This window comes from Falco peregrinus, chromosome 1 (assembly GCF_023634155.1).
Source record: "Falco peregrinus isolate bFalPer1 chromosome 1, bFalPer1.pri, whole genome shotgun sequence".
Classification (NCBI taxonomy): Eukaryota; Metazoa; Chordata; class Aves; order Falconiformes; family Falconidae; genus Falco; species Falco peregrinus.
In genome coordinates, this window is record NC_073721.1 from 97,683,758 (window position 1) to 97,696,780 (window position 13,023).

Genomic DNA, 13,023 nt, shown 5'->3' on the forward strand with positions numbered 1-13,023 from the left:
TGATTCGGGTTGTGCTCAGCGGATCAGATAAAGGCTTTGCAGGTAGTCCATACTGATATAGCCATAGACGACACGAACCTGTCGTTCCTAGAAAGGTTCGTAGATCTCTCACCGTTTCCAGTCTGGGTGTCTGGCAGACAGCCTCCTTCCTTGTTCTTCCCAGGGAGCGTTGCCCAGCGGAGACTTCGTATCCCAGGTATGCCGCTTTTTCTTGCACCAGCTGTGCTTTCTGTTGGGAGACTCTATAGCCACTTAAACCCAAGAAGTTTACAAGAGAGATCGTCCGTTGTACACCTTCTTCTGTTTCGGTCGCTATTAATAAGTCATCTCCAGATTGTAGAAGAACGCCACCTCCCAGTGGCTGTTGCTATTGTTCCGATTCTTTGGCTAGTTGGTTACCAAACAAAGTGGGACTATTTTTAAATCCCTGTGGTAAAACCGTCCAGCTTAGCTGCACCTTTCTCCCTCTGTTGAGAGACTCCCATTCAAAAGCAAAAAGCTTTTGACTTTCCTGAGCTCGGGGTAGACAGAAAAAGGCATCTTTTAAGTCTAACACTGTAACCCAAATCAAGTGATCCTCAACTTTGTTAAAAGCGTATATGGGTTTGCTACTACGGGGTGCAAAGTTTTAGTTATTTCACCCTGCATCGAGGGCCCAGCCGCTGGCGGGAGCGCCTTGGGCAGGGCATGGGGACGCCCGGGTGCTGGGGCTGGGCGCAGGCCTTGCTGCCTCCCAGCTGGCTCACCCCCTCTCCTGCCTGCCCCCAGCTCCCTGCGGCTCCCACAGCCAGCTCCCTCCTGCCCAGCCCCACCGAAGCCCTTCTCTCTCTCCTCCTGCAGGGCATGGCTGCAACGTTCTTCTATTGGTTGGTAGTAAGCCTCATCCAGCAACAACAGATGGTTGGTGATGAGCTGGATGATGCCACACATGAGCGCATGCAGCAGCGTGCCCAGCAGCTGAACCAGGAGACGTCTCGGCTGCTGCAGGAGCTGGAGCAGAAGAGCAGCTTTACCTGGGGAGCCCTGCTCTTGGCTGCCCAGCAGCTCTTCTGGTTACGGGCCATTGCTGCACCCCTGGTCCTGTGCTTTATGCTGTGGTGCTGTCCCAGCAAAAGCAGCCATCAGCCAGAGAGCAGCAGCAAGGAGGGCAGCTCCCAAAACAAGGCGTGTAAGGAGGACCAAGAAGAGAAACCCAGTGTTGCGCTGGATGTGGCAAGTTTCGACCAAGTGCCCCCCAAAACGGTCTGTGATGCTGCAGCAGCTGATGAATGCTCTGTGTCTGCCAAGAACTCCCCAGGACCAGTTTCATGCCACGACTGAAGCCAGCCATCAGTGTGGGCATTGCCTTACAAGACTGGATTCCGCACAACACTTACGCTGTCTACCGCTTGCTCGTGCCCCTGGAGCCCCCCCAAGGACATGCCTTCCACATGGAGAGGGGCACCACAGAGGGGGAGCTGCTGAGGAACCCCATGCTCCGCGTAGAGCTGAAGTGCACCTGCGGGCAGGAACAGCTGGTGGAGGGCGCGCTGTGCTTCATCCACCACCCCAAGGAGGAGCTGATGGAAAATCAGGGTGCCAGCCTCCTAGGCACCCTCTGCACTGGCCCCTACCTGGACATGGAGGAAACCACCCGCTGGTTCCAGATATTGCTAAAAGCAGCCTGGCAGCGTTTGCCTAAGTCGGAACACTGCGGTCTGACAGTGCTGCCCTCCAGGCGCTCCTGCAAGGTCCGGCTGATGTCTGGTTCCAAAGCTGCCCTCCTGACTGAGATGATGTTTGGGTTGCAGCAGGATGACACGGACATCTTCCTGAGCATCAGGTAGGCAGAGGCCACTGTTGCCAGCAGCAGGACGCAGCCAGAGAGCTGTGCTATGGGAGAGGTTCAGTTCTTCATGCACAGGGCCAGTCCTCAAGACACTCCCCGGAGAGCTGGTGCTGCACAACGGAGCGCATCGGACACGCACAACACACTGCTCTGTTTGCAACGGCAATTGCTGCCGCACCTTTCCTCCACAGCAAAAGCGCACTGTGGGGCGCGGGGCCCGATGCAGCGGAAGGGACCGATGCAAGGAGCCTTGGTGAGGAGCTGGATGAGGCCACGCGAGAGTGCATGCAGCAGCACTTTTCATGAAGTTAAGCACGAAGAAACACCGTTGCGGTGGAACTTAGGTGGTGACGCAAGTGGAGGCAGACTGAGAAACACTATGCCTACGTGGCTGGGTTCGGACAAAATGGAAAAATGCCTTTTATTGTTTATATAAATTGTATATAAATATATTCGATAGTACATGTGTCAGACCCTGACAGGCTTTCTGTGTCCTTCTTGTTTGCTATTTGCTGTTGCTGTAGGTGCCCGTATGCTACGGTTCTAAGTTCCGGTTCTTCACATCCTGTTTACATACCTGACAATTTGGGGCTGTCTGAAAGGTACACGGCTAAGTCTTTAAAGCAACTAGCTCGTCTGCAGACCCACTACAGACCCCAGCAATCTTCATACAGGGCAGTGTGCTACAGCACAATTTTGTCATTCTGTTTACCTCCAGCATGTGGTGTGAGTGGGCACATGGCAGGAGATACTCCCTTTTTATCTTGGTGGTTTTCAAATAAGGAAAGAAAAAAAGAATTAAAAGCAACAGAAACCCACCCTTGGGCTGCATGTGGGAGGGCCAGGCCAGAAGGCAGCAGGTCTTGGGAGAGTCGGGCGGTGCTGGCTGTCCCCACAGCCACTTTGGATCATGGGAAGCATTAGGAAACTTTCACAACTGGCCCAGGCCAAGCCAGGAGAGAGGCCGGGAGGCAAAGTATGGACTTACAAGAGTGATTCTTTACTCGTGCGCATGAGGTGTCCCATTCAAACTGGGGCACCCCGAACACGGCTTTACACGAGGTTCTCAGACCTCAACATGATTTGACCAATCCCTCTTTAACTCAGAGATACTATTATTTTGCAAAGCAGCTGCAATTCTATGGCATCACGTGGCATCACGTCCCACCTGCCGCGTTCTTGATGTAAACGACCCTGGAGCTGGTCTCGCTACGGTTACTTATCGGTGCTGCCAGGCAACGGGGGGGTTTCACAGAGGTGTTAGAGGGGCTCGGAGGCAGGCATGGTAGTCTGCGATTGGGGCATTCAGAGCACGTGAGTAAGGGACAGGATCCAGGAGAAGTCCAGGAGGCCAAGTTGAGCCACCCACCCAGCCACCTGCATCAGAACCAGTGCCACCAGGAAAGCGCCTAAGTATTAGCAGCTGGAGCGTCTGTCCTGAGAGGCACCGAAGCACCTGTCTGCTGCCCAGACAGTTTCTCTAGAGAAGCTTGCTGCCCACCAGGAGTTCACAGTCGTGACGTCACCGACAGGCTGCCAAGCCTGCTGAAGCCTACAGGTTATCGTCCACTCCTACTATGCAATGTGAGGTCTAGTGATGCTGTGACGAGGCAGCTGAGGACCATCAAATCAAACTGTAGCCCCGCGGAGCAATGCTAAAAGAATCAGGAGCGCAGGTGGTGTTCTCCTCCATCCTCCCAGGCAGAGGAGGGGCTTCAGCAAGGAGGAGACATGCTGAATAGAAGAGTGCCTGGCTGCGTAGCTGGGGCTCAAGGTTTTGGCTTCCATCATCGTGGATCTACCCTTGAGAAGCTGCGTCTCTTGGGAGCTGGGGACATTCACCTGACCTCATACCGCAGGGCAGGAGAGGGCAGAATGCGGGACACCGAAACGGAAGGGAAATGCCTGCACAGCGGCCCTCTGACGAGAGCGGCAGCATCCTCCTCTCAGTGGTCTATCCCAGCGCAGCGGCCGCTGAAGACCACAGTGGCTGCAAAGATGATAGTCACCCTGCTTCCCCTTCACACTTTCACGGCCACGGTGGCAATGCCACACAGGCTCAGAAACTCCCTGGCAGCTGCGGCTGGGCAGGGACCAAGTGGGAGGCACCGCTGATGTGCCTCCACGTGTTCACTGGGGTCCGGCTGGAGAATCTGCCCGTGCCAGACACTCCCCAGGGAGCTGGTACCGCAGAAGTGAACATGCTGGACATGGAGAAGACGGTGCTCTCTCGGCAGCGGGAGTTGCCTGCTGGGAAACGTCCACCCGCACCCCGTCATGCCCCTTGGGGAACATCTCTTTGGAAGCAATGTCCTCTCGCAGTGGCACAGCAGCACAGAGATCCTGCCGTGGAGAGGCCCCGTCCCGCCACCAGGATATCGGGAGATATACCACCCCGCACCCGCTGCTGTCCCAAAGGCACCAAGAGCACACCCTTGACCACAAGCACAGTGGTCAGCACCAAGGGAGCCGCCTGGGTCAAAAGCTGTGAGCGTCTGACAAGCCTTTGACGCCATTTCCCACAGCATTCTGCTGAGAAACGAGCTGCTTATGGCTTGGACGGCTGCACTCTTTGCGGGGCCAAAAGCTGGCTGGGTGGCCAGGCCTAAGGAGTGGTAGCGAAAGGAGTTAAATCCAGCTGGTGGCCAGCCACAAGCGGTGTTCCCCAGGGCTCAGTCCCAGGGCCAGTTCTGTTTAATCTCTTTCTCGACGATCTGGACGGGGGCCTTGAGTGCTCCCTCAGTAAGTTTGCAGGCGACACCAAGTTGGACGGGAGTGTTCATCTGCTTGAAGACAGAAAGGCTCTGCAGGGGGGTGTGGACAGGCTGGGTTGATGTCCAAAGCCAATTCCATGAGGTTCAACAAGGCTCAGTGCCAGGCCCTGCACTCGGGCCACAGCAACCCCACGCCACCCTACAGGCCTGGGGCAGAGTGGCTGGGAAGCTGCCTGGAGGAAAAGGACCTGGGGGTGTTGGTCAGCGGCCGGCTGCATATGAGCCAGCAGTGTGGCCAGGTGGCCAGGAAGGCCAAGAGCGCCCTGGCCTGTGTCAGAAATAGTGCGGCCAGCAGGGCTAGGGAATGATGGTCCCCCTGTGCTCGGCACTGCTGAGGCCGCACCTCGAGCAGCGCGATCAGTTTTGGGCCCCTCACTACAAGAAAAATACTGAGGTGCTGGAGCGCGTCCAAAGATGAGCAGCGGAGCTGGTGAAGGTTCTGGAGCTCAAGTCTGACGAGGAGCGGCTGAGGGAACTGGGGTGTTGAGCCTGGAGAAAAGGAGGCTGAAGGGAGATCTTAGCGCTCTCTGCAGCTGCCTGAAAGGAGGTTGTGGCGAGGTGCATGTCGGTCTCTTGTCCCACGTAACAAGCGCTAGGACAAGAGGAAAAGGCCCCAGGTTGCACCAGGGGACGTTTAGATTGATACTGGGAAAGATTTCTTCACCAAAACGGTTGTCAAGCACTGGAGGAGGCTGCCCAGGGAAGTGGTGGAGGCACCATCCCTGGAGGTAGTTAAAAGACGCGCAGACGTGGCGCACCGCAGCATGGGTTATTGGTGGACTTGGCAGTGCTGGGTTTGCGGTTGGACTCGGTGATCTTAAAGGCCTTCTCCAACCTAAACGACTCTCTGATTCTATATGACAATACGTCCAAACTATAGCAGCGTGCGTATCACATGGCAAGCGGCTGTGAAGGAAATTAACTCTAGCCCAGCCTCAAGGAGTACACCAGGGCAGCTGTGAGCCGCTGAGGCGGGCTGGGGCCAAAGGCCGGGCTGGCCGGTGGCCGTGCCTGTGATGCGCTCTGGTGATGTCAGATGTCACAATGGGGACAGTTACCAGGGGCGCCAGCAGGCCTGGGATGTCAGATGTCACAATGGGGACAGTTACCAGGGGCGCCAGCAGGCCTGGGACGTCAGATGTCACAATGGGGACAGTTACCAGGGGCGCCAGCAGGCCTGGGACGTCAGATGTCACAATGGGGACAGTTACCAGGGGCGCCAGCAGGCCTGGGCCAGCCGTGAGTGCACACGTGGCGGGAGGCTGGGCTGGACGAGGGCTGGGGGAGAAAGGCTGGCCCCCGCGGGTGGGCTCTCACCCTGCCTTCTCATTTCAGCCTTGAATGCTTTGTCTGCCTCGGGAGTCCATGTTACGTTGATTCGGGTTGTGCTCAGCGGATCAGATAAAGGCTTTGCAGGTAGTCCATACTGATATAGCCATAGACGACACGAACCTGTCGTTCCTAGAAAGGTTCGTAGATCTCTCACCGTTTCCAGTCTGGGTGTCTGGCAGACAGCCTCCTTCCTTGTTCTTCCCAGGGAGCGTTGCCCAGCGGAGACTTCGTATCCCAGGTATGCCGCTTTTTCTTGCACCAGCTGTGCTTTCTGTTGGGAGACTCTATAGCCACTTAAACCCAAGAAGTTTACAAGAGAGATCGTCCGTTGTACACATTCTTCTTCTGTTTCGGTCGCTATTAATAAGTCATCTCCAGATTGTAGAAGAACGCCATCTCCCAGTGGCTGTTGCCATTGTTCCGATTCTTTGGCTAGTTGGTTACCAAACAAAGTGGGACTATTTTTAAATCCCTGTGGTAAAACCGTCCAGCTTAGCTGCACCTTTCTCCCTCTGTTGAGAGACTCCCATTCAAAAGCAAAAAGCTTTTGACTTTCCTGAGCTCGGGGTAGACAGAAAAAGGCATCTTTTAAGTCTAACACTGTAACCCAAATCAAGTGATCCTCAACTTTGTTAAAAGCGTATATGGGTTTGCTACTACGGGGTGCAAAGTTTTAGTTATTTCACCCTGCATCGAGGGCCCAGCCGCTGGCGGGAGCGCCTTGGGCAGGGCATGGGGACGCCCGGGTGCTGGGGCTGGGCGCAGGCCTTGCTGCCTCCCAGCTGGCTCACCCCCTCTCCTGCCTGCCCCCAGCTCCCTGCGGCTCCCACAGCCAGCTCCCTCCTGCCCAGCCCCACTGAAGCCCTTCTCTCTCTCCTCCTGCAGGCCATGGCTGCAACATTCTTCTATTGGTTGGTAGTAAGCCTCATCCAGCAACAACAGATGGTTGGTGATGAGCTGGATGATGCCACACATGAGCGCATGCAGCAGCGTGCCCAGCAGCTGAACCAGGAGACGTCTCGGCTGCTGCAGGAGCTGGAGCAGAAGAGCAGCTTTACCTGGGGAGCCCTGCTCTTGGCTGCCCAGCAGCTCTTCTGGTTACGGGCCATTGTTGCACCCCTGGTCCTGTGCTTTATGCTGTGGTGCTGTCCCAGCAAAAGCAGCCATCAGCCAGAGAGCAGCAGCAAGGAGGGCAGCTCCCAAAACAAGGCGTGTAAGGAGGACCAAGAAGAGAAACCCAGTGTTGCGCTGGATGTGGCAAGTTTCGACCAAGTGCCCCCCAAAACGGTCTGTGATGCTGCAGCAGCTGATGAATGCTCTGTGTCTGCCAAGAACTCCCCAGGACCAGTTTCATGCCACGACTGAAGCCAGCCATCAGTGTGGGCATTGCCTTACAAGACTGGATTCCCCACAACACTTACGCTGTCTACCGCTTGCTCGTGCCCCTGGAGCCCCCCCAAGGACATGCCTTCCACATGGAGAGGGGCACCACAGAGGGGGAGCTGCTGAGGAACCCCATGCTCCGCGTAGAGCTGAAGTGCACCTGCGGGCAGGAACAGCTGGTGGAGGGCGCGCTGTGCTTCATCCACCACCCCAAGGAGGAGCTGATGGAAAATCAGGGTGCCAGCCTCCTAGGCACCCTCTGCACTGGCCCCTACCTGGACATGGAGGAAACCACCCGCTGGTTCCAGATATTGCTAAAAGCAGCCTGGCAGCGTTTGCCTAAGTCGGAACACTGCGGTCTGACAGTGCTGCCCTCCAGGCGCTCCTGCAAGGTCCGGCTGATGTCCGGTTCCAAAGCTGCCCTCCTGACTGAGATGATGTTTGGGTTGCAGCAGGATGACACGGACATCTTCCTGAGCATCAGGTAGGCAGAGGCCACTGTTGCCAGCAGCAGGACGCAGCCAGAGAGCTGTGCTATGGGAGAGGTTCAGTTCTTCATGCACAGGGCCAGTCCTCAAGACACTCCCCGCAGAGCTGGTGCTGCACAACGGAGCGCATCGGACACGCACAACACACTGCTCTGTTTGCAACGGCAATTGCTGCCGCACCTTTCCTCCACAGCAAAAGCGCACTGTGGGGCGCGGGGCCCGATGCAGCGGAAGGGACCGATGCAAGGAGCCTTGGTGAGGAGCTGGATGAGGCCACGCGAGAGTGCATGCAGCAGCACTTTTCATGAAGTTAAGCACGAAGAAACACCGTTGCGGTGGAACTTAGGTGGTGACGCAAGTGGAGGCAGACTGAGAAACACTATGCCTACGTGGCTGGGTTCGGACAAAATGGAAAAATGCCTTTTATTGTTTATATAAATTGTATATAAATATCTTCGATAGTACATGTGTCAGACCCTGACAGGCTTTCTGTGTCCTTCTTGTTTGCTATTTGCTGTTGCTGTAGGTGCCCGTATGCTACGGTTCTAAGTTCCGGTTCTTCACATCCTGTTTACATACCTGACAATTTGGGGCTGTCTGAAAGGTACACGGCTAAGTCTTTAAAGCAACTAACTCGTCTGCAGACCCACTACAGACCCCAGCATTCTTCATACAGGGCAGTGTGCTACAGCACAATTTTGTCATTCTGTTTACCTCCAGCATGTGGTGTGAGTGGGCACATGGCAGGAGATACTCCCTTTTTATCTTGGTGGTTTTCAAATAAGGAAAGAAAAAAAGAATTAAAAGCAACAGAAACCCACCCTTGGGCTGCATGTGGGAGGGCCAGGCCAGAAGGCAGCAGGTCTTGGGAGAGTCGGGCGGTGCTGGCTGTCCCCACAGCCACTTTGGATCATGGGAAGCATTAGGAAACTTTCACAACTGGCCCAGGCCAAGCCAGGAGAGAGGCCGGGAGGCAAAGTATGGACTTACAAGAGTGATTCTTTACTCGTGCGCATGAGGTGTCCCATTCAAACTGGGGCACCCCGAACACGGCTTTACACGAGGTTCTCAGACCTCAACATGATTTGACCAATCCCTCTTTAACTCAGAGATACTATTATTTTGCAAAGCAGCTGCAATTCTATGGCATCACGTGGCATCACGTCCCACCTGCCGCGTTCTTGATGTAAACGACCCTGGAGCTGGTCTCGCTACGGTTACTTATCGGTGCTGCCAGGCAACGGGGGGGTTTCACAGAGGTGTTAGAGGGGCTCGGAGGCAGGCATGGTAGTCTGCGATTGGGGCATTCAGAGCACGTGAGTAAGGGACAGGATCCAGGAGAAGTCCAGGAGGCCAAGTTGAGCCACCCACCCAGCCACCTGCATCAGAACCAGTGCCACCAGGAAAGCGCCTAAGTATTAGCAGCTGGAGCGTCTGTCCTGAGAGGCACCGAAGCACCTGTCTGCTGCCCAGACAGTTTCTCTAGAGAAGCTTGCTGCCCACCAGGAGTTCACAGTCGTGACGTCACCGACAGGCTGCCAAGCCTGCTGAAGCCTACAGGTTATCGTCCACTCCTACTATGCAATGTAAGGTCTAGTGATGCTGTGACGAGGCAGCTGAGGACCATCAAATCAAACTGTAGCCCCGCGGAGCAATGCTAAAAGAATCAGGAGCGCAGGTGGTGTTCTCCTCCATCCTCCCAGGCAGAGGAGGGGCTTCAGCAAGGAGGAGACATGCTGAATAGAAGAGTGCCTGGCTGCGTAGCTGGGGCTCAAGGTTTTGGCTTCCATCATCGTGGATCTACCCTTGAGAAGCTGCGTCTCTTGGGAGCTGGGGACATTCACCTGACCTCATACCGCAGGGCAGGAGAGGGCAGAATGCGGGACACCGAAACGGAAGGGAAATGCCTGCACAGCGGCCCTCTGACGAGAGCGGCAGCATCCTCCTCTCAGTGGTCTATCCCAGCGCAGCGGCCGCTGAAGACCACAGTGGCTGCAAAGATGATAGTCACCCTGCTTCCCCTTCACACTTTCACGGCCACGGTGGCAATGCCACACAGGCTCAGAAACTCCCTGGCAGCTGCGGCTGGGCAGGGACCAAGCGGGAGGCACCGCTGATGTGCCTCCACGTGTTCACTGGGGTCCGGCTGGAGAATCTGCCCGTGCCAGACACTCCCCAGGGAGCTGTTACCGCAGAAGTGAACATGCTGGACATGGAGAAGACGGTGCTCTCTCGGCAGCGGGAGTTGCCTGCTGGGAAACGTCCACCCGCACCCCGTCATGCCCCTTGGGAAACATCTCTTTGGAAGCAATGTCCTCTCGCAGTGGCACAGCAGCACAGAGATCCTGCCGTGGAGAGGCCCCGTCCCGCCACCAGGATATCGGGAGATATACCACCCCGCACCCGCTGCTGTCCCAAAGGCACCAAGAGCACACCCTCGACCACAAGCACAGTGGTCAGCACCAAGGGAGCCGCCTGGGTCAAAAGCTGTGAGCGTCTGACAAGCCTTTGACGCCATTTCCCACAGCATTCTGCTGAGAAACGAGCTGCTTATGGCTTGGACGGCTGCACTCTTTGCGGGGCCAAAAGCTGGCTGGGTGGCCAGGCCTAAGGAGTGGTAGCGAAAGGAGTTAAATCCAGCTGGTGGCCAGCCACAAGTGGTGTTCCCCAGGGCTCAGTCCCAGGGCCAGTTCTGTTTAATCTCTTTCTCGACGATCTGGACGGGGGCCTTGAGTGCTCCCTCAGTAAGTTTGCAGGCGACACCAAGCTGGGCAGGAGCGTTCATCTGCTTGAAGACAGAAAGGCTCTGCAGGGGGGTGTGGACAGGCTGGGTTGATGTCCAAAGCCAATTCCATGAGGTTCAACAAGGCTCAGTGCCAGGCCCTGCACTCGGGCCACAGCAACCCCACGCCACCCTACAGGCCTGGGGCAGAGTGGCTGGGAAGCTGCCTGGAGGAAAAGGACCTGGGGGTGTTGGTCAGCGGCCGGCTGCATATGAGCCAGCAGTGTGGCCAGGTGGCCAGGAAGGCCAAGAGCGCCCTGGCCTGTGTCAGAAATAGTGCGGCCAGCAGGGCTAGGGAATGATGGTCCCCCTGTGCTCGGCACTGCTGAGGCCGCACCTCGAGCAGCGCGATCAGTTTTGGGCCCCTCACTACAAGAAAAATACTGAGGTGCTGGAGCGCGTCCAAAGATGAGCAGCGGAGCTGGTGAAGGTTCTGGAGCTCAAGTCTGACGAGGAGCGGCTGAGGGAACTGGGGTGCTGAGCCTGGAGAAAAGGAGGCTGAGGGGAGACCTTAGCGCTCTCTGCAGCTGCCTGAAAGGAGGTTGTGGCGAGGTGCGTGTCGGTCTCTTGTCCCACGTAACAAGCGCTAGGACAAGAGGAAAAGGCCCCAGGTTGCACCAGGGGACGTTTAGATTGATACTGGGAAAGATTTCTTCACCAAAACGGTTGTCAAGCACTGGAGGAGGCTGCCCAGGGAAGTGGTGGAGGCACCATCCCTGGAGGTAGTTAAAAGACGCGCAGACGTGGCGCACCGCAGCATGGGTTATTGGTGGACTTGGCAGTGCTGGGTTTGCGGTTGGACTCGGTGATCTTAAAGGCCTTCTCCAACCTAAACGACTCTCTGATTCTATATGACAATACGTCCAAACTATAGCAGCGTGCGTATCACATGGCAAGCGGCTGTGAAGGAAATTAACTCTAGCCCAGCCTCAAGGAGTACACCAGGGCAGCTGTGAGCCGCTGAGGCGGGCTGGGGCCAAAGGCCGGGCTGGCCGGTGGCCGTGCCTGTGATGCGCTCTGGTGATGTCAGATGTCACAATGGGGACAGTTACCAGGGGCGCCAGCAGGCCTGGGATGTCAGATGTCACAATGGGGACAGTTACCAGGGGCGCCAGCAGGCCTGGGCCAGCCGTGAGTGCACACGTGGCGGGAGGCTGGGCTGGACGAGGGCTGGGGGAGAAAGGCTGGCCCCCGCGGGTGGGCTCTCACCCTGCCTTCTCATTTCAGCCTTGAATGCTTTGTCTGCCTCGGGAGTCCATGTTACGTTGATTTGGGTTGTGCTCAGCGGATCAGATAAAGGCTTTGCAGGTAGTCCATACTGATATAGCCATAGACGACACGAACCTGTCGTTCCTAGAAAGGTTCGTAGATCTCTCACCGTTTCCAGTCTGGGTGTCTGGCAGACAGCCTCCTTCCTTGTTCTTCCCAGGGAGCGTTGCCCAGCGGAGACTTCGTATCCCAGGTATGCCGCTTTTTCTTGCACCAGCTGTGCTTTCTGTTGGGAGACTCTATAGCCACTTAAACCCAAGAAGTTTACAAGAGAGATCGTCCGTTGTACACCTTCTTCTGTTTCGGTCGCTATTAATAAGTCATCTCCAGATTGTAGAAGAACGCCACCTCCCAGTGGCTGTTACCATTGTTCCGATTCTTTGGCTAGTTGGTTACCAAACAAAGTGGGACTATTTTTAAATCCCTGTGGTAAAACCGTCCAGCTTAGCTGCACCTTTCTCCCTCTGTTGAGAGACTCCCATTCAAAAGCAAAAAGCTTTTGACTTTCCTGAGCTCGGGGTAGACAGAAAAAGGCATCTTTTAAGTCTAACACTGTAACCCAAATCAAGTGATCCTCAACTTTGTTAAAAGCGTATATGGGTTTGCTACTATGGGGTGCAAAGTTTTAGTTATTTCACCTTGCATCGAGGGCCCAGCCGCTGGCGGGAGCGCCTTGGGCAGGGCATGGGGACGCCCGGGTGCTGGGGCTGGGCGCAGGCCTTGCTGCCTCCCAGCTGGCTCACCCCCTCTCCTGCCTGCCCCCAGCTCCCTGCGGCTCCCACAGCCAGCTCCCTCCTGCCCAGCCCCACTGAAGCCCTTCTCTCTCTCCTCCTGCAGGCCATGGCTGCAACATTCTTCTATTGGTTGGTAGTAAGCCTCATCCAGCAACAACAGATGGTTGGTGATGAGCTGGATGATGCCACACATGAGCGCATGCAGCAGCGTGCCCAGCAGCTGAACCAGGAGACGTCTCGGCTGCTGCAGGAGCTGGAGCAGAAGAGCAGCTTTACCTGGGGAGCCCTGCTCTTGGCTGCCCAGCAGCTCTTCTGGTTACGGGCCATTGCTGCACCCCTGGTCCTGTGCTTTATGCTGTGGTGCTGTCCCAGCAAAAGCAGCCATCAGCCAGAGAGCAGCAGCAAGGAGGGCAGCTCCCAAAACAAGGCGTGT